This window comes from Chlorocebus sabaeus, chromosome 20 (assembly GCF_047675955.1).
Source record: "Chlorocebus sabaeus isolate Y175 chromosome 20, mChlSab1.0.hap1, whole genome shotgun sequence".
Taxonomy (NCBI): Eukaryota; Metazoa; Chordata; class Mammalia; order Primates; family Cercopithecidae; genus Chlorocebus; species Chlorocebus sabaeus.
In genome coordinates this window covers 109,508,842-109,530,851 of record NC_132923.1, presented here as the reverse complement: position 1 = coordinate 109,530,851, position 22,010 = coordinate 109,508,842, and the positions used below count along the sequence as shown (strand labels likewise).

The following is a 22,010-nucleotide window of genomic DNA, read 5'->3' as shown; positions in this document are numbered from 1 at the left end:
ATGAACTTCCAACAGTGCCCACACAGGCTGGGGGAGCCGCTGGGAGGCAGAGGACAGTGTGGTGCGGAGAACGCAGCAAGGAGGGGTGCAGGGGCTGGGCTGGGACTAAGGCTCCCTTCACGGTGCTCCAGGCGCAAGGCAGAATCACATGTTTCCCATTAGCTGCTCTGGCCTCCTTGTTCAGGGGGTGTTGGCTGGGGGAGATTTGTTCTGGTTGCAGACACCAGCCGAGACCACACAAGAGAGAGAGAGGAAAAGACAGAAGAGAGAGAGCGTGCCAGAGGGAGAAAGGAAAAGACAGAGAGGAAGAGGGAGAAAGATACACAGGGAGACAGAGAGACATGGCGAGAGAAACAGAGACAGAGAGACAGAGAAAGACAGAAACTGGGCGATGGGCAAGCACAAACACAAAAGCAGAGACGGACTGGTGATGAGGGGCTCACGGAAGAAGGGAGATGGAGAGGAAGGTAGAGAGAGCTGGGTGAGACCTTGTCGGAGGCTGAGGGGAGGGGGTAGCTCAGGCCCAGAGTGAGTCTGAGGCCAGTAAAGACCAAGGAAGAGCCCCAGAGGGAAGAGAGGCATGGGGGAAGTGAGCCAGGCAGACATGGGAAAGGCAGGGGAGAGCAGGGACCAGGGATTTCTACAGGAGCCTGAGAAAGAGGCGGCGAGGCACAGGCAGGGTGGGCCTGGCAGAAGGGCCGAGGGGAGGCCTACGTGGGCAGCAGACAGGCCGGAGCTGGGATGTGTGGGCAGGGGGAGTGGACACGCCCGAGCTGGCCGGGCGGGGGCGGCCAGCGTGCCGAGCCTCCCGCCTCCTGACCCTCGAGCCTGGGAGAGATAACAGGCCGGAATAGTGCTGACTTGCGGTTCAGAAATCCAATATCCTCCCCGGTGCACTGATCGACTACCTGAGCTCCCGACCCGCGCAGAGCTGCCCCGATTAATCCTGCGGCTCCACAGCCTTAATTAGTTTAACAGTTTCAGGGGCAGGAGAGGCAGGAAATAGGGTCCCCAGGCCCTCAGGGACACAGCTCCCCCCTCCCCATGCAAACCCTGCCTGGTGCCCCACCTCACACACACCTGTCCTGGCCCCAAAGGCCCTTCTCCACACCATCTGAAGAATGCTGGGTCCCTCCGCCTGGGGAACAGTCCCACGGGCTGGCATATGGGTGAGAGGGTAGATCATGTGGGACTGAGCGCCCCCCAACCCGCACTTGTCCCTCTGCTCAGGGCCCCAAGCGTTTCCTCTGGCCAGCCCTTTGGGGCTCTGTGGTCTGCATGGGAAGGCCCCACCAGCTGCCAGCCCCATATCACCAGGCAACATGTCGTCTCTTTAGAGTGAGACACGAGCTCCCAAGTTACTGACAACTTCCCAACAGCATGAGAGAATCACACATGCCACTCCCCACAACAGCCTGCGACGGGCACATGGTGACATCTCACACACACAACAGCCAGAGACAGGCGCACAAGTCGGTGACAACTCTCCTAACGGGATGAACTAAGCACATAACCTGTCGCTTCCCCCAAAGCATGAGATGGGCGCACCTGACACACCTTCAATAGCATGGGGCAGGCGTCTGTCACCCCGCACAATGGCATAACTGACATGCAACCAGGCACCCCCACACCCACTAATAGGATGTGAATGCACAGAGAACCTGTTACACAGCTGACCAAGACACACACACAGGCACACACACACACAACCTGTCACACAGCTGACCAAGACACACACACACACACACACAAACATGCACACACAGAGAACCTGTCAGTTGACCAAGACACACACACACACACACACACACGTGGGACAAGTCCCATCTTCCAGGTGTAAGGAAGGGATGGAGCTCTCCACCCACCATACAGCATGAGGCAGGGACACAACCTCGCCCCTGCCTGGGAATCCTCCCTGAAGACTGTGGGACGGGTACACAACATGTCACCTCCCCGGCTGCCTCGGACAGGTGACAGCCCACCTCACCCCTCCCCTATCACTGTCATCAGCCTGGGTAGTGCTGTCCCTCTGCCTGCAGAGGCGTCACAGCTCACAGGGCATGAATGTCACCCCAGCACTGCCAGAGCCGGGCACAGCCACACGCTGCCCCAGTGACAAACACCACTGGTCCCAGAGAAGGTGAAGGCACACAGGGCTCTGGTGTGACCTTGGTCTCTGGACACCAGGAGGGGAGGTGCTGTGGCTTCCCGCCCAGTGGCGGGTGCTGGGGGAGAGGAGTGCTGGGGAGGAAGCTGCTGGTCACACGGACTACCTGGAAATGCCACCTCCCCCAGCCCCCACTCCACTCCATTCACCTCCCCCAGCCCCCACTCCACTCCATTTCTCATTCACTGTAGTTGTGTATCTAGGAAGGGGGCCGAATGAGTGGTGGAGGGAGGGCTGTCCTGAGGCCTGAGGAGCTGTTACTATGAGACTGCTTAGAGATCAGTGGGGAGCAGGGCGGTTAGGGGTTGCAATCACCATGTGCTCAGTGGGGAGGGGGTGGGATAACGGCTTGAGACCCCCACAGCTTCCAGGGAAGCACTTCTTCCTTACAAAGGCCCCCTCTCCAAACTTCAGGCCACAGAGCTGGGGACAAGGAGGCTAAAGTCCAGGAACATGACTCACCCAGGGAACAGGCCCAGCCTGCTGGCCATAGTGGTAAGGGAGGCCAAGAGCCAAGAGGCCCGGGTTCCAGTCTGAGCTCCTCCAGGGCCAAGCTGGGTGACCTTGGAGCAGCAGCTCAGTCTCTTTGGCTTTGGGGAGGGGGGAAGGGGCCGCAGTGAGAGAAGTGCCAGGGTCAGAGAAAAGAAGCTGAAGCTGGAGACCAGCAGACAGGAAACTTCAGGCCACGGAGGGCTCCAGCCCCACTCCCCTGCTTCTTCACAAGGAACCTCAGCTTCCTCATCTGTAAAATAGGGACAACAGTGCCAGCCTCCTGAGACAAGACAGCATAAAGTGGGCCACTGCTTAAGAAATGGGAAGCTTCTGATTGAAGAGAGGGAGAAATAGACTAAGAGACTTGCCCAAGCCACAGAGCAAATTAGGATCAGCTGAGTTCAGCCTCTATCTCCTGGCTCCCCACCTGGAGCTGTTTCTTTAAGACTGCTTGGAGGTCAAGTGTGGAGGGGGACAGGGGAGATGCTGGGGTGTTGTTGGATGCAGTGCCTCCCTGCCGCCCAGTGAAGACCAATGAATCTGACAGGAGTCCCTAAACCCCACTTGGTCCAAAGCTTGGACAAGAGGAGTGGCTCTAAGTGGAGGGAGGCACCCCACCTCCCATCCCACCATGACCAGCAGCAGCACCTGGTGCTCGGAAGGACCAGAGGATCTGAGATGTCAGTGTCTAGAGCCCCTCGTTTTACAGGAGCCCAGAGAGGGAAAGGCCTAACCTGACGTCACACAGCATGACAGCAGAAGAGCCTAGAGTCCTGGCCGGGAACAGCCTCAGAGCAGAGTCCCTCTAGCCCCTGGGGGTGGCTGGAGCTGGGGGGCCCTGGGGGACTGAGCAAAGCGTGGCGACAGATGGCCTGCCGAGGCAGCGGCGATCTGGGCGGCTGGCAGGCATGCTCGCTCCCGCGCAGGGAAGCGGCTAATTTTAGCTGAGGCCTCGATGCCAGCTTTGTTCCCCCCACCCACCCGCCGAGGGGGCCCAGCATGCCTTGCGTGCAACCTGCCTCCCCCAGGCACCCCTACTCCCCCGCCTAGCCCCTTGGTGAGTAGTGCCCAGACCCCAGGATCCTAGAATGGTCTGCCTTACCAGGCCTCACCACACCCAGAGGTGAGGCCTGGCTTCCCCACCCCAGGGCCTGTTTGCCCATGATGCCAAGCTCATTCCACGAAGAGGGGCGAGAGAGGAAGGACAGAGGCCACTGCCCAGACTGGGAGGGCGGGCCAGACAGCAGGGGCTGCCAGTCTTGAGGGGAGGCGAGGCACTGTCCTCCACCCAACCCTTAAGGAGACAGGACCCTGATTCCACCCATGCTCTGGACAAACATTCTGTCTGGTGTCCCCCGGCGCTGGTGAGCAAGGGACGGGAGTCACTCTAGTCTTTCCTTGTTCCTCATAACTTTGACTTTGTTCCAGGAACTCAAAGCACTTTAAAGAAGTCAGACATGAAGCAAGGATAGTATCCCTATACCATCTGGGGAAACTGAGGCATAGTCTGAAATTGCCATCATTTTAGCAAGGGAAGGAACAAATTCCAGGAATCGGTGAGGCCTGCCCTCTAGAGAGCTTCTTGGGCCAGTTTAGCTCCTGGGACTATCTTCTGTTCCTAACCTGGGCTAGTGGAAGGTAGACTAGATGGATGGAGCCCATCCGCTAAAACCCTGGAAAGGCAGACTCACACTCTTGTTTCCTGGTGCCACACTCTCTGCAGGTTCTTTAACTTTGCACCCTCCATTTCAGGTTCAACCACACAAGCCCAGTGGGGCTTCCAGGACATCTGGCCCCTACTAAAAAGAGGGACCCTTTGGGGTGACTCTGGAGCCCCGCCCCCCGCACCAGCTCCCCAACCTTCACAGGCCTGTGAAGGAAACAACCTGGTAGGAAATAGAGTAAGGAGAACTGAAAGGCCCAGCTCTGAAAGAAAGATATGTATTTAGAAGGAGAAAGTCAGAAGAAAGAGAGGGGGCGGGAGAAATCAAGGCAGAGACTCAGATCCAGGAAGAGAGACAGAAAGACGAAGGACACTGAGGCGAAAGAAACAGGGCAGAAAGAGGCTGAAGGAGAAAACGATCTGGAGGGAGGGGGCGAGAGCCAGAGAGGGAGAGAGAGGGCGAGCATGCCAGAAGAAGGAAAACAGCAAGAAAGAGACTCAGGAAGAGAGGGAGACAAGGAGGAAGAAAAAGACAAAGAGAGAGACAGGCAGGATGATGCAGAGACAAAGACACATGCACAGGGGGGAAGAGATGGAGAAGGAACCTGAGGAGTCTGCACAGACGGGCGGAGGCACAGAGCACCAGCGACCCAGGAGCCAGAGACAGACAGAGGGACTGACACACCCAGAGCCCCACAGCGACAGTCGGAGGGTGAGACACACTCAGATGGGGCGGGAAGAGGGGGTGACACTAAGTGTTAGAGTGTGGGGGGAACAGCAGGAGTAGGCAGAGGTGAGGAGGGAGGGGGAGAGGGAGGAGGAGGAGGAGGAGGAGGAGGAGGGATGTCGTTGCCAGAACTGGGGGGGACAGAGGACAGAAATGGAATGTGGGTCTGGGCATGAGGCTCACAGATGCATCGGCTCTGGTTTCAGCTGGGGCAGTTGGCTGCTAGGGTGGGGGGAAGAAGGAGCAGAGCTGTCGAGGGAGGGGGGCCTGTTGCCATGGCGGCGGGCACGGCAGGGGCACAGTCTGCTGGCACTTGGCGCTCTGGGCATGGTAGGGGGCTGACTGAGGGGGAAAGGCAGGGTAAGGAAGAAGCCTCGCCCCTGCCCTTGGGGTTCTACCAGGAAGAAAGTTTCCAGAGAGCCACAGAGATGTTGGGAGTAGAGCACAGCTCTGGGCCCTGCCCAATCCTAGGGAGGCTGCGGAGGGTGCACCGCTCTCCAGGCTGTCTGTGGGCATCCCAGCTTCCTGCATGCACCTCAGGCTGGCCCTGGGGACCCTCCTCTCTGTCCCCTCCAGTCTAGCTGAAGATCCTGCATGCTGCTGCTTGCTGCCGCTGCTGCTTGCAGGGGAGCAGCAAGATTGTGAATTCAGGATCTGTAATCCTAACGCAGAGCCCAGGCCTACGGGGCTCCAGTTGCCAAGGCGACGGCGGGTCAGAGGGCAGCGCGGGGCGCCCGCTCCTCCAAGTCAGAATCCCAATTGTTAAAGCCCAAGAATAAACAGCTGAAGCGGCCGTCGGGGGGCCGGGAGGGGGGGCTGAGGTCTGCATCGGCTCAGTGTGGTGTTGTCAAGCGAGATGTCACTAATTGTCTGAAGGAACAGGCTGAGGCAGCTCTTAACTGCTTCCGTGCCACCGGAGACACCTTGGCTGCCTGGCCCCATCCCTGGGGCCTCCCAGCATTCCACCGGGCCAGGCTGTTGGTGGGGGCAGTGCTGGCCCAGCATAATCCCTGCCTCCCTTGCACTGCACTGAACCCCACATACTTGTGGCTCCTAACCCTCCTCTTTGCCTAACTTGGAACCTCCCACCTGCAAGCTAAATCATTATGTCCCCAACGCAAGCACCCCCAAATCCACTGGGCCCACAATACTCCTTGTGGCCCAGAACTGCCCCTTTGGCTTGCAAAAGCCCTCCCAGCTCCCACAACATCTCTCCCTCTTCCCAGAAGTTGGGGTTCTCGTCCAGATTTGTGAATTGCAGAGGAAAGTAGGCTTAGGGCTCTTCCAATCTGTGGGGAGGGACAGGGAAGGGCAGAGGCCTCCTATGGGGACAGGTGAGGCCTAAAGCAAGTCTCTGTGCAACTCCCTGCTCTTAGTCACACGCCTGAACCAAAGGCCTGAAGGGAGCTGGGAAACCTGGTGTCCAGCTTTGATGCTCCTACCTCCTTGCTCTGTGTGACTCTGGAGGCAGTAGTGACTATTCTGAGGCGGGCCTGTGTCTGTAACGCTTGACCAGAGGAACACCCAACCCTGTGGGTGAGAAGGGCCCGATAATACAAGGTGGACAGCCAGCAGAAATGCAGCCGGTAAGGCGTTCCATGAAAAACATGGAGCAGTGTGGGGTACACAGCAAACTGCTCAGTGGACGGCAGCTAGCGCTGGCAGTAGTGCTGGTACTGCCCTTACTACAGAGGGCCCTAGAGGGTGCAGGTAATCAGAAAAGATCGGAGGGTAGGTTCTGGGAAGGCTTCCTGCACAAAGTGGTACTTGGCAAGATCTGGGGCAGGTGGGCAGGAAGATGGAGCACTCCAGGACAGAGGTCTTGAGAGGAGCTTCACCGGAGCAGAGCAGCTCGGTCTCCAGGTCGCGTGTTCAGCCTCTCCTAGACTTGGAAGGGCGAGGCCTTCAACGGTCTCCGCCCCTTAGGCCAGCCCTCCCTCTTCCTCCACCTCCCGCCGACTCCACCCACGGCGCGTCCCGAACACTAGGAGCGTGCCGGCGAGGGGGCGGGCCGCGCGGGCCGGGCTCCCGGAGATTGGTAGCACCTGGAGTGATGTCAGAGGGGCGGGGTCGGGGCTTCGGACACGCCCTCTTCCCCCGGCCCTCTTCCCCGGACCCTTTCCCCCGCCGCGGCGCGGGTCCCCGGGAGGGGGCGCCCCGCTCAGTGCGCCCCTCAGGTGGGGGGCCTGCGGCAGGCCGGGGCGCTGTCCGTGGGCGGGGAGTTGGGCGCGGAAACAGGGGATCCCCCAGAGAGCGCCCAGCCCAGCCTGGGGCTGGACGCGTACAAAAGGCGACTTGTTCTTTCTCGGGATGCCTGCGCCTTCTCAAACATACCTACAGCCGCACTCCAGGGACAACTACACCCACACAGCCACACAAAGCCTGTCAGGGTGGGGCGCGGGGGGCTGGCGAAAGCCCCAGAAGTCGGCTGTAAGAAGAGCCCTGCCCCGAACCTACCCACTTGCCACATACTGAAAGCCCCCTCACCCCATCCCACCCCAAATCATCTGGCTACTACCCCCCATCACCTAGTGTGCAGCCCTGGGGACACTGACGCAGTCACATTCTGGAAACTGCCTTCTCCCTCATATGGTCTATAGCTCACCAACCCCTGCTCTAGAGTCAGACTGCCAGCTGCAATGTTGGCTCCACACTGTGTGTGACCTTGGCATCCAATAAGGCCTGTTAAGGTTACTTTTTACTGAGCACTTACTCTGTGCCAATCTTCATCATCACCTACGTGGTGAGTCCTATTAGTCTTATTTTGTAGATGGGGAAACTGAGGCTTGGGTAAAATAACCTGCCTAAGATGGGCAAGTATTTGAACCCCATGTTCTTCCATGTCGCATCATCTCAGCCTCCCATCACACCACCTTACACCCTAGCACCCCACCACACACACAACCGCAGACAGCAAAGCCATCTATCTCAGAGTTGAGGTGTAATTCTCCACCCCAAACATATCTTGCTGTCACAGTCTAGTACCAGGAGGGTTCTGTCACTACTCAGTGTGTTTGGGGAAGGGAGGAGCGTCTCCTACCTCTAAGCTTCCCCAGCCCTGATGCTGGCCGTCAGGAGTCATAAATGGGGCAGAGTGAGAGCAGGGCCAGAACAGGCTACCTCTAACCTTTCCAGCAGGCTCACCTCCACCTCCCCTGACCCCAGGATGACAAAGCACTGCCATATTGGTTGGGGCGCCTGGCCTGTAGCTCTCCCTGACCCCACAGGCCTGGACCCTCCCCTAGCCCCCAACTCCTGCTGAGAACAAGTAGAAACAAACTCCTTCCTGGGGATGTCAAAGCACCTTTCCTGGGGCAGGCGGCACTGTGATGCCCTGAGCCTGGTTAGGGAGAAGGATCGGGTTACTCTTTCCCCAGCTGTGCCTGGACTCCCTGGAGCTGACCTTTCACCTCAGCCAGGCCAGGACCCAAAGGGGGCTGGAGTCCAGCCTTCACCTCCTGTTAACCCTCTGCATTCCTCATCTTTCCATTCCCCGGCCCCCAGCGGGTCTCAGGAAGCCCAGCCGGGCATGCCAACCTTTCCCTACCCTCCTATCCTAGGGTCCGGTTTCCCAGAGAGCTTTACAGAATGCTCCTCCCTGCCCCCTGCCCAAGCTGCCCTGCCGGGATCAGATACCTCCGCCCAAGCAGCTGAAAATGACCTGGGCTATTTTCGCTCTGGGATCACGTTGCAAACTCCCCCTTGAGCTGGCAGCTTCCCACACCCCTCCAGACCATCGCCCCCCACCCCTCATCCCTCACCCAGGGCTACCGACTAACAGGACAGGAGGGCTTTTAGAGACCACTGGCCTAAACCCTTCAAACAGGGATACTGAGGCCATTAGGAGTCAGGCACAGGGCTGGGCAAAGAACCAAGTTTCCTGGGTCCCCGCCCAGGTCTCTTTCTACTGTCTAGCACAGCCTGATCCATACCCTAGATCTCAAATCCTCTGACCCAGCCAAAAACCTAGCCAACCTCCCCTAAGCACCAGAAAGTCACACTGCAAGCTACCAACAAGTCCCTGAGCTGCCCTGCATGTCAGAAACTGCCTTGGCCACACTCTTCTCTTTGTTTAGAACTGGGACCAGGTCTGTACCTGTGTCACAGGCATGTGCACCACTGGAAGGTTTTAGGGGGTACAAATTGGGAGGAAAGATAGGGAGATTGAGGCCTAGAGGAATAAGGAGATGGACTCAAGCTTTATGTATCTTAATACTTCCCAGCAGCCCCTTGCCCCAGCTTCTTGGTCCCCCCTTTCCATTCCTGCAAACCCATCCCCCTCCAGGCCCCTGCCCCTGCCCCTCTGCCTCAAGCCCCAGCCCTCCTGGGCAGGAATGTGACTGGTCAGGTCTGAGCTGACCACATGAGTGGTTATAAGGTGACAGACCCCCCCATTCTCCCATCCCCCCAGCCTGGGGGAGCTCACATACCAAGGCAAGGGGTGGGAGAGCTCCTTTAACCCTTTGCAGCCTGTCAGGGAGAAAAGGCAGGGTACTCTACTTCCTGTGACCAGAGCCAGTGTGGGCTGCCAGGTGGAAGGAGTGTAGGAAGAATCTCCTTCAGTGAGTGGGGGTGGAATGAGGGTATCTGCCCAGAGTCCCCACTAGTATTCTCTGCCACCCCAAATGTCTCATCTCATCTCCCATGCCATTTGGAAAAACAGTCATGAGCTGGTGCTGAGGGTGGAGAAGGAAAAGAGGTGCTGAGGGTGGAGAAGGAAAAGACAACCTCGGGAACCCCTAGTCTGATGGGAGAAATACAACCTTGCCCTGGGGAGTCTGACTGGGGAGACCAGGCACAGAGGCAGGCTGGGACAAAGAGCCTGGAGCACAGCAGAGCCTGGAGCTGCAGCAGGAGGAGGAAGAAGTCAGGGCAGGAGCAGAACAAGTCAGGTGGGGTCAGACCCGACAGGCTTCCCGGAGGCCCCCGCGGCACCCTCGGCCCCCAGCCCTCCCCCCAGGCTCTGGAATCTCGGGGGTCAGGGCTGAGGGACAGCCCCACCCCCTGCTCCCCTCAGGCTCAGGAATTCCACCAGCCAAGGGGGGGCGGGTGGCTGCTTCGGCCTCTGTCCAAGTTGGCTCCCACTGGACCAGGAACAGCAGCTCCTCCTCGGCCCCCTACCTCACCCAAGCCCTGGGGCTGGCCCCCAGCCCCCTCCCCTCCCCCTCCCAGGCTGGCATGGTGTGTGCCAGGCGCTGGCAGAAAACAAACCCGCCGGGGTGGGTTTGCAGGGAGCGGGGTAACCTTGACACAGTTGCGGCAGTCGCTAATGGCAGACACACACTCCGCCTGTTCTGGGGGGACTGTTGCCGTTGCTAGGAAACCAGCAGCCGCGTGAATGGAAATGGGTCAGTAAACCTGGGGAGAGATAGTGTGACACTCGAACCACTGCAGCTGCTCCAGCCCACACCGAAATCCCTCCTCTTCAATATTTATCACTCCCGCCTGGGCCCTCAGCTCCTGCCAGACCCTGCACCAGCCTGGCCTTCAGCCCTTCACTCAAGGCCCAACAGGGGTGGGGGAGAAAAGATGGAGGGGGTTGCTTATCCATTTTGGGGGGTAGTCCAGACAGGGTGGAATTGGTTCTGGAGGAGATTGAACAGGAAACAGAGTCTAATCCTGTGGTGGGGAAGGGGTTAAAAGGTCAATTCACGCCTGTTCCTGACTTAGGCACCGTGGTAAAATTACTGAGAGTGAGGGGGCTTGAGGCTGCCCGCCTGCTTACCTGTGGAGGGACTGATTAAGACAGGAGACCTCCCTCCAGGTGTACTGGGGCCTCCCTCTGTACAAAGATAGAGGAGACAAGGCACCCAAAACATGGCCAGGATTCACTCACAGCCTGAAAACACCACCGGATGGTCCCAGTACAACCTGACATCTGATAGCAGCCCAAATGACCAGGAGCTGCCTATTGCCTTACAACACCGTTCTGGACAGCTACGCATCGCGTTGTACCCCAGCCAGCCACACACGCACTGTTCAGAGGCCCTGACAACACCCCTACAGATACCCCCACAACAGAACATGACAACTCCAATTCCGAACAGTGCCACTCAGTTCAACATCCATAAACAACTGACAAACCCAGGTGCAGGCGAAACCACGCAGTGTGGGACTGTGCTGACTCCAGCCGCTTCCCCAAGAGGCTGGAGCCTCCCTGAGGAGCCTGTCCTGACCCAAAGCCTGGTTCATGGATGTTTCTTCCTCCCTCCCACTGCCAGCCCCCTCGTCCTGCACACACCTCAACACACTGCCCCTGGGATTGCTCTTCTGGAGACACCACCATCCCGCGAGCTAGCTGCCTTGTGCACCGCGCCCCCATTCCCTGGAGGCTGACTGGTCACTGACACACACATTCCCTTCCCCTAGAAGCATGCAGTCTCACAGCCCTGCCTGACACAAGCTCTTGTTCCTGTGCACAGGCCTCTCCACAGACAACAGGGACCCAGGGAAGCAGCGGTGCCACTGGCTTGGGTGATCTGCCCCCTCCACCCACCACAACCTCCACCAGTATCCCTTAAGGGTGTGTCTCAGGAAGGGAGGCACTCCAGCCTTCTGGGGGTGGGGTGGGGATACCTTGACAGAATCTCCGAGCTGACTTAGTTCTCTGTGTGCGCCTATCTCCTAGGATACATCAGTCAACACAGGCTTGGAGCCTGTCAGAGCTAGAAGGTGCCTTAGGGAGCCACTAATCCAACCTCCTTCACTACGCAGGAGGAAGGAAACCAAGGCCCAGAGAGGGGAAGCAGCCTGCCTAACGTCACACAGCCCAACTGCTGGTTGCCAGCCCCTTTTTCTTTCATAGTTCACCACTGGGAGCCCTCTACGGATGGGAGAGACACTCAGGAGTAGGGTACAGTTAGCCCAGGAAGACTTTTCCGAGGCCGAGGGAGGTGGACTAGTTGGAAGAGGCATCTGTAGTCCTAGAGAGGAGTTTATGAGAACTGCCCAGCAGTGCATCCAAAGCCATGGGCACCTCGCGGCCCTGGAATTTGGGTCACATAAATTTGGCGGAATCCAGGCTTTGCCAGAAAGAGCTAGTGGATGCTCATTCCTGCTCCATTTCCTATCCCAGGGCCCCAGAGAGGTGTCTCCCCAAACCAAAGGCAAGGGAAGGTTACACGGATCCCTATACCTGGCCTTGAATGCAAGTTCCCTCTGTGGTCCAGGGCATCCCTGCCTTTTATTATTTACATAGATATCTGCCAGGAAGCCTCTGCGATGCATGAGTAAAGAGGTGTTCTGCTAGGTAGTTTTTATTTCAACTCCATTTTGTAGAAAAGCAAATTGAGGCTCACAAGAGGTAGGGTAATTTGCTCAAGTTCACACAGACAATAAATGGGGCCTTGAGCTCCTTCCAGTACACCAGGGTCTTTCCCAGTGGACACTGAAGGCCAATCAAACAGGAAACAGGGAGAATTGGGGGTGGGGGAGGTTGGGAGTTCACACAGGCCCAGACCCGACATCCTGGGCTGAGGAGGAGCCCCAAGGCATCTGAATTTGAATCTAGGTATCTGGCAGTGGTAGAGTGAAAGGTCAGCAAAGAGATGGGAGGAAGAGGAAAGCCGAATTCCACCAGCCTCACAGCTTGCCTGGACCATCCCCTGGGGAGCCAGCCTGGAGCTCTCTGCCAGCCCCCGCCCCATCCCCAGTGGAAGGCAAAAGGAACACTGTGAGGAGACTAGTGTGACAGAGACCTTGAGAAGTGAACTCTCACAGGCTTGGTGTAGGGGAAAGGAATTCAGATGTTTTGGGGGCTACCTCTATTCCTCGGGATGGGGCTGATGTCACACCGGTGCCCTTCATTTCCCACCCTTACTATGTGCAGACGCTATGCTAACTGATTGACATGTTGTGCAACTTGAAGCCCCACCACAAGGCCATGGCCTATCTAGTATTATCTAGTTTTTCATGTGAGGAAAGGGAAACTCAGGAGTAAAGGGACTTGTTCAAGGTCACATAGCCAGTAAGTGGCAACTGTGGCATAGATGAAGGGTGCCTATCCCCACTGCTTTTGTTTACCATGGTGAGGGTATGCTAGGTGGGGGCAGGAAACAGAACTGAACAGGGGCAACTGGCAGGGGGAGAAGGGTCCACCATCAGATGGGGAAGACGCCTGCTGAGTTGCCAAAAGGTTCATCAGTTTGCATAGCACCAAATGGTGCTGGAAGGGAACAAAATTGTGGGAAAGCACCCCTTCCCCTCCCCAACAAAGGGCAGGGTAGACCTCTTTCCTTCCCCCACCCACAGTGCCAAGAGTGAGCCCTGAGAGGTCACTTACCTACTCCCCTGGATTCTCAGGGCTCCTGTAAAAGGAAGCCCCTCCCACTCCGGGGCCCTTCTCTGGACTCTGGGGCCTGCAAGGTGCAGAACTGCCCTCAAAGAAAGCCACTGTCGCCGTCGGGGAAATTATCCAGGATTTTCCCAGCCCTCCGCTCCGCAGTTGGGAGGCGGAGCGGCGGCGGAGGTGGGAGGGGGGGCATGCTGGGAAAAGACTGCCTTGCCTCCCTCCTAGCAGCCCTCAGACTCCTCTGGCTCGAGCAAGAGGCTCCAGTCCGCAGGCCCAGCAGTTCTCCGGGCCCGAACAGCCCGCCTCCGAGTTTTCCCGCCGCCATCGCCTCTGGGGCTACCTGGCAGGCTAAACTGCCCACTGATCCCTGCCACCTCCGCCCCCCTCCCAGATGAAGCCGCAGAGTTTCTGGCTCCTGGAGGAGGTGACGGGCCGAGAGGGAAACCAGGCGGCTGGGGGAGGGGCGTTGCCTGCACCTGGCCCTTCGCCGCCGCTCAGGCCCGGAGGCGCAGGACTGGACCCCCGCCAGACCCAAAAAGAGAGGTCGGGGAGGCGAGGAGTGCCCCCTCCACTCCCGCAGTCTGGGGCCGGGCGGCGAGGTCTCCCCCTACCACCCTTGCCGCGGAGGCGCCCCCTAGGGTCGGGCGCCAGGCGCCCCTGCCCGAGCCGCGCGCTTAGCTCGCTCCCCCGGCCGGCCGCGCTCTCCAGCTGCAGGAAATTCCAGAAGCTCTCCATCATCCCCGCGCAGCGCGCAGTCCGGGCTGCCAAGGCTCCCAGAAGGAGAGCCACATGCCGGCCGGCCGCGCGGCCCGCCCTCGGCCCCCACCCGGTCCAACCCGGCCGGGTAGCCACGTCGGGCCGGGCGAGGGCCAAGCCAGCCGCCCCTTCCCGCGCCCCGGGCCCGGCGGAATGCGTGGCAGCCCCGTCCGGGGGCTATTTTGAGCGGGAGGGGAGCGGCCCGCCCTCGGTGTTTTCGGCTTTTTCCTGGCCCCCGGCCCGCCAGCCCGGGCCCTCGGCTGCCCGCGGAATGGGGGGGGGGGGGGGGGGGGGGAGGGGGCGTCACGTGGCGGGGAGAGGGAAGAGCCGTCGCGATCCGGGTCGGGCTCGGGCTCGGGCTCGGCCCGGGGACGGGAGGCGCCCGGCAGCGGTCCGGACCTGCGCTCTCGGCCGGGGCTGACTGGCAGGGTTATTAATAGCGCGCCTGGCTCGGGCAGTGGCTCCAGGGCGCCCGCTACCTGCACGCCCCTCCTCCAGAGAGCACAGGCGGCCCGGCGCTCCCTCCGCAGCGGCGGACTGAGGCCTAACTGGATAGCGCCACCGTGAACCGGCGGCCAATCACAGGCCTCGATTTCCTTACCTGTCAATTGGGGATGAGCTACCTGGCTTTATAGGGTAGGTGCCATATAAAGGTTTTGTTCCTCTTCTTGGGCAAAACGCTGTCACAATTGGGGGACTCCGTTTTCCTCATTAAAATGAAGGGGTCTGAAAAGGCCCTCTGCAGGGAAAGCATCTGGACATCCGAACAATACGTTTTCACTGACCACCTATTTGTGCCTAGCGACTACCCAATGGTCACTGCCAACACGGGGCACCTGCCTTGCATTGTTAGCATGCGCTCACTTAATTATAAGTCCTCCATAAAGTAGGTAATGTTATCCCCTTTTTGTTAACGAGGAAGCTGAAGTTCACGATGAAGGTTAAGTGACCCACCAAAGGTCACACAATGTCAGAGCCTAAAGTCAGAAACTCTGGTTCCAGAACCCATTAACCACTGAACACAGTGTTCACCCTGACACAGGCAGGATAAGCATTGCTGCTTCCCTCCTCCCTTCCAGGCAGTCCCTGGGGACTCCTGCTCTGGTCCCAGTTCCAGGCATGAGGGTCTGTTCTCAACAGCGGCACTGGGGCCATTCCCACCTCCATCTACCCAAAGGGACATGGGGGAACCACACCAGTGTCACCCTTACAACAGTGGAAGCTGGTTTTGGGCATGTGGTGACCCGTGACCCTGGCCCTGTCTAGGCACTGGCCATCCTGAGTCTAGCACCTCACACACACATATATACAGTGCATCCCAGTGCTCACCGCCTGCCCACACCCCCCAACACCAGTACCCAGTCATGACATGAATGCAGAGACCAGCACCCTACCTTGCACTGGTGACAGCGCCCCCGTCACAAAGCCAGCAGCTTCAGACAGCATCCCTCAACATTCTTCCTGGCTACTCTTTCCCTGTCCCCTACTGCTCTCCAATAGCTCACAGTCCAAACCCCACAATGGATGGGGAAACTGAGGCCCAAGAGGAAGGGATGGGAGGACACAGTCATCCCTCCTGAGACCCGGGGATAGGATCATAAATGAGGAAAGAAAATTGCCTTTGGCCAGTTAATGACAGACATGGGCATCCAACAGAAATCATTCAGCTCCTGGTTGGTTGCCCCACTGCAGCCCTCTGAATCTGTTCAGCTCCTGCCGTGCGGCAGCTAGAGGGGCCCCCATGATAGGGTGCTAGAAATGGGCACCAAGCTGCAATCAGAGTCCTAAGGACTAATCTCTGCTCCCAAGTGTCAGTCCCAGACTACTGGGCCCCCAGATTTCACTAATCCATCAAATTCTAGACTCAGCCCAGCCTCAGAACCATGGGGGCAGGGGCACCTGGGGGTGAGGGGAGATGGCATACAGGGGGAACAGCCTAGGACAGGGCCTGGAGCTGCTTCCTGCTCCCCCCACTCCCAAGCAAGGAAGCACAAAGGCTGGCAGGCCCCCCACTCCGCCCCGGAAACCTGGCAGTTTATTTCTGTCTCTGGGCCCCCTGTTTCCACAGAGTCAGTCCAGGAAGGCTGGCAGCAGCTGGCTTGGAGGGGTGGAGCTCCTGCTCTCTCAAGGGTCCAGCTGCCACCCTGCTCCCTCCCCCTGACCTGCCAGGCCAGACAAGACTGAGGTGACACTGGGATAAGGGACAGGAACTGGGGGCCAGTGCTCAGAGGTGATACTGAATACCCTGAGAGGCCAGAGCCCTGACAGAGATTCCACCTGAGGCCAGGGAGTCAAGACTCCAGGGGAGGGAAACTCCCACTCCCCAGCCCACAGCCCAGATGTTCTCCCAGGCAGTCAGACTACACCCAGTTCAAGTCTGCTAAGGGTGTAACTTCTGGCGAGTGCAACCCTACTTATTGCAGATTATTCTGGCTCATAACTCCTCTGGACCCTGGTCCCAAAGAAAAGTCAGTTTCTAAACCTGTGCTGTCCAACATGGTGGCCACTAGCCACATGTGACTGTGGCTAGTCAGAACTGGAATGCGCTGTAAGTACAAAATATACACCAGATTCTGAAGTTTTAATATATTTTTAAAATGTAAAATACCTCAATAATTTTTATAATGCTTATACATTGAAATAATAGTATTTCGGATATATTGGGTTATATAAGATAATTTGTTGGGCCGGGTGCAGTGGCTCACACCTGTAATCCCAGCACTTTGGGAGGCCGAGGTGGGTGGATCACCTGAGGTCAGGAGTTCGAGACCAGCCTGGCCAACATGGTGAAACCCTGTCTCTACAAAAAATACAAAAATTAGCTGGGTGTGGTGGTGGGCACCTGTAATCCCAGCTACTTGGGAGGCTGAGGCAGGAGAATTGCTTGAACTCAGGAAGTGGAGGTTGCAGTGAGCTGAGATTGTGCCACTGCACTCCAGCGAGGGCAACAGAGCAAGACTCCGTCTCAAAAAAAAAAAAAAAAAAAGATAAATTGTTAAAATTAATTCCACTTACTTCTTTTTACTTTAATGTGGCCACTTCAAAATTTTAAGTTACATATGTGGCTTTTTTTTTTTTTGACACGGAGTCTCACACTTTCACCCAGGCTGGAGTGAAATGGCGTGATCTCAGCTCAATGCAACCTCCACCTCCCATGTTCAAGTTATTCTCCTGCCTCAGACTCCCAAGTAGCTGGGATTACAGGTGCCCACCACCATGCCCAGCTAATTTTTTGTATTTTTAGTAGAGATGGGGTTTTACTATGTTGGCCATGCTGGTCTTGAACTCCTGACCTCATGATCCACCTGCCTTGGCCTCCCAAAGTGCTGGGATTACAGGTGTGAGCTACCACACCCGGCCACATATGTGTCTTCTATTATGTGTCTACTGGATAGTCCTGTTCTAACTTTTTTTTTTTTTTTTTTTTTTGAGACAATGTCTGGCTTTGTCACTCAGGCTAGAGTGCAGTGGTATAATCACAGCTCACTGCAGCCTTAATCTTCTGGGCTCAAGCAATCCTCCCACCTCAGCCTCTTGCATAGCTGGGACTACACGCTACCATGCCCAACTAACTTTTTAACATTTTTGTAGAGACAGGGTCTCACTATGTTGCTCAGGCTGGTGTTCTAGGTCTTGTGGGTTCTGGCTTTGGACTAAAGCTTTGCTTTTTCTAGATCAATGTCTGTGTGACTTTAGCTCACTCACTTTCTCATATCCAGACCACAGCCTTATGTGTTAGTCTAAATCTCACCACCCCATACCACCCCACCTCAATTTTCTGTGAATCTAGGTTCAGCCAGAGATTATGGCTTAGTCTGCTTTATACACACTATTTAGTGCATTTCTTGTTCATCAATCCCCAATATCTAGATCTCAGCAAGAGTGTGACTATAGATCACCTTCCATGTTAACTTGCCACGGATCTAAGGTTCCAGCCTGACAGGCCAACATTGTTTGCTTAGATCACTGTCTAATTAGGTTTAAAATCGACATACCCCTCAGGAGGAATAAGGTTCTAGATCAGAGGTTGGCAAACTATGGTCCATGGGCCAAATGTGGCCTGTTGTCTGTTTTTCTAATTCAAGTTTGATTGGAACACAGCCATGCTCATTCGCTTATGCACTGTCTGTGACTGCTTTCAAGGTACAATAGCAGAGTTAAGTACTACTCATGACAGAGACTGAATGCTTACAAAGTCTAAAATTTTTACTTTCCAGAATGACCGTTTTAGATGAGCAACAAATCCAACCCACTGTAAATTTAGATTCCAGTCCAAGACCATGGCCTAGTCTAATCTAGATCACCTCCTGCTGTGGTTCGAGACAGTGCTGCTGACCAGGATCTAAAACCAGAGCCTAACATTGGTCCCCTGGTGCTTGGGTTCCGAATCCTACTCTGATCTCAGCAGATGGGCCCCAGGACTCCTCTCTGGGATGGAAAGGGTGTCTCTACTTCTTAACTCCCCTAGAGAGATCAAGGCCCATGGGCCCTTCTTGATGGCCTTGGGATGTGGGAGGGACGGTAGATTCCAGAGACAGCACTGGAGGCTGAGTCAAAGAGTTAGGGGTAAGTCCTTCCAGAACAAGGGGGCAAAATATAATGAGGCCAAGAGATAGAGGAGCCCCACCTCCACCCCTTCCCGGCAGGCTCCAGAGCAGGTCACTTAGCTGGGGGTCATGTGGGACAGATACCAAGCCCTCTGGAAGCCAGGCCAGCAAGCTCTAAATGAAATCCGCATCTCCAGCCCCTTACCTCCAACTACCTGATATGTCTCCCCTCAGGGCTGAGCTGGCACCACTACCCCTCTTCCCTTTTCTCCTGCTCTGCTATCTCCACGGCTTTCTTTGAAAACCTTCCCATACCTGTCCCCTTCCCTGCCATTTCTTCTTCCTGAATCCTAGAATCCTTGGCTAACCTTTGTGGTTAAGATCTCAGGGTCTGGATCTGACAAGCCCAGGCTTAACTTCCAACTCTGACTCTAGGCAAGCCACTTCATCTCTCTAGGCCTCCTCAGTTTTCTCATCTGTAAAATGGCAAATAACAATGGTAACTATTTCACAGGTTTTTATATAGCTTTAACAAGATCCTGAGGTGTATCGCTCTGCCCAGTGCCTGGCACATAGTAAGCATTTAATGCTAGCTGCTATTTTTATTACTGTTGATCATCTAGCTTAGTTCTGTAGATGGACTTCAGCAGGTTTATAAGCCTCACAAAATTTTAACCAAACAAAAACTTGGTTTCTGTTTTTGTTTTGTTTTTTGGAGATGGAGTCTCACTCTCTCGCCAGGTTGGAGTGCAGTGGTGCGATCTCAGCTCATTGCAACCTCCGCCTCCCGGGTTCAAGTGATTCTCCTGCCTCCTACTCCCGAGTAGCTGGGATTACAGGTGCGTGCCACCACGCCCAGCTAATTTCTGTATTTTTAGTAGAGACAAGGTTTCACCATGTTGGCAGGCTGATCTCGAACTCCTGACCTCAGGTGATCTGCCCACCTCGGCCTTCCAAAATGCTAGGATTACAGGTGTGAGCCACCACATCTGGCCTATTTTGTTTTTGAGTCAGGGTCTCGCTCTGTATCCCAGGGTGGAGTGTAGTGGCATGATCATAGCTCACTGCAGCCTCAACCTCCTGGGCCCAAGTAATCCTCCCACCTCAGCCTCCCAAGTGGGATCACAGGCATGCGCCATCACACCTGGCTACTTAATTTTTTTTTTTTTTTTTGAGACGGAGTCTTGCTCTGTCCCCCTGGCTGGAGTTCAGTGGCCGGATCTCAGCTCACTGCAAGCTCTGCCTCCCGGGTTCACGCCATTCTCCTGCCTCAGCCTCCCGAGTAGCTGGGACTACAGGCGCCCGCCACCTTGCCCGGCTAATTTTTTGCATTTTTAGTAGAGATGGGGTTTCACTGTGTTAGCCAGGATGGTCTCGATCTCCTGACCTTGTGATCCGCCCGCCTCGGCCTCCCAAAGTGCTGGGATTACAAGCGTGAGCCACCGCGCCCAGCCCTGGCTACTTAATTTTTTATGTCGCCCAGGCTCAAAACTTTTTTAAAAGTTTTTTTATTTTTTTAAATTTTTCTGGAGAGAAAGCCCCTAGGTCTCATCATCTTCTCAAAATGGGTCCTTAGCCAAAATGGTAGCCAAGCAAAAAAAAAAAAAAAAAAGGGCAGGCACACGCCTTTAGTTCAGTCCAAATGGGAAAACAGAGGTGCATAATAAAGAAGGGACCCTCAGAAAATCTGGGCAGATCCAAGGCCAGAACCCAGGGGTATCCTCTCCCAGGCCCTACTCCTTCCACCAGTCCAAGTGGTCTCTCTGATCTGACCTCATCGTTTCTCACCTGCTTGGCCGTGGCAGCTTCCCAGTGGGCTCCCAACCTCCAGTCGCCTCCACTGAATCTCCTCCACCTCGAGCTAGCTACACCTTCCTCAAATCCCATTCTCACGACACTGCATCTCTGCCCTGAAACCTTTAACAGCTCCCTACTGCTGACAACATCAAGGCCAAGGTCTTTAGCCTGACATTCAAGGGCCTTCAGAGCCAGCTCCAGCCCCACCAACCTCCTGGCTGTTCCCTCTCATCTGGTCAGCAGGGCTGACTTCTTCCTCTCCTCTCTTGCCCTCCCCTGAGTCTCAACGCCACCCACACACTCACTCCGTTCTGGACAGATTCTGCCCCTTTGCTCAATCACACAGTGTCTCCGGCCTCCCCTGCTATGCCCTCGGGATTGCCTCTGGGTCCAGCCAACCTCTGAACTCACCCTGATTCTGCCAGACCAGCAGAAGCTGGCCAGGCTTGGCTCCAGGAAACAGGCCTCTGCCCCTGCTCTCCAGTGCAGCTCCATCCCTGGACATTGACCCACCTCGGCACTGCCCACATCCCTCCAATTCCCATCTCTTTTGTCTGTCTTCTAGACTTTCAGGAACAGAACAGCGAATCCCACAGGGAGTTAGCAGGTATAGCTCTGTCCTCAAAGTCATGACTCCTGATTCAGTCGGATTGTTGTCTTCAAGCCACAGTGTCCTTATCTATAAAATGGGGATGGCAATACCTGCATCTCACTTGATTCTCACGAGGAATAACTGCCTTGTAAACTGGAAGGTGCTTTTTCTATTAAAACCTACTATACAAATAAGAGTAACAACAGCCTCCATCTGTACACTGATTTAAAACTGCAATAGCCCTGTAACGTGGGCTTGCCCGATGCCCCTTCTCTGATTCATTTTCCTCCTTCGTACATATCACCATCTAATGACCATTTATTTCACTTGTTTTTACATTAACTGTTTTACCCTTTAAATGTAAGCTCCTTGAGGGCAGGGATTTGTGTCTGTTTTGTTCACTGCTGAGTGTCCTAGAAAAGCGCCTGACATCAAATGTGCACTTGATGGTTAAGGAATGAATACATGAGTCAACTGCTTACTGCGTGCCAGGCACTGTGCTAAGCACTCCTCACAGAGCATCTCATCGGAGGGGTCAGGTACTTTGATGACCACTCATTTTGGAGATGCGATGTTCAGCTGACTTGCCCTGGTCACGTAGTGGGATGCAACCTAGCTAGGACTGGACTGCAGAGCCTGCTTTCTTGATTACTATACTGTAGTTTCTGTCCAGATGGGGGTTTATTTCTATTTCTTTTCTTTTCTTTCTTTTTTTTTTTTTTTTGAGACAGTCTTGCTCTGTTGCCCAGGCTGCAGTGCAGTGGCGCAATCTTGGCTCACTGCAACTTCCGCCTCCCGGGTTCAAGCGATTCTCCTGCCTCAGCCTCCCAAGTAGCTGGGATTACAGGCGCCTGCCACCACGTGGGGTTTTACCATGTTGGCCAGGCTGGTTTCGAACTCCTGACCTCAGGTAATCCGCCCACCTCGGCCTCCCAAAGTGCTGGGATTACAGGCGTGAGCCACCGTGCCCGGCTGTTTA

At 56.0% G+C, this 22,010-nt stretch overlaps 1 protein-coding gene across 1 annotated transcript in view; it reads right to left on the bottom strand.

The window, feature by feature from the left end:
• Positions 1 to 21,703, bottom strand: part of AHDC1 (AT-hook DNA binding motif containing 1) — a 48,570-nt gene extending 26,867 nt beyond the window's left edge. Inside the window, 1 exon segment of the mRNA XM_037985624.2 lies at positions 20,431 to 21,703. The gene's annotated coding sequence lies outside the window, so the exon portion shown is untranslated.
• Positions 21,704 to 22,010: the final 307 nt, after the last annotated feature.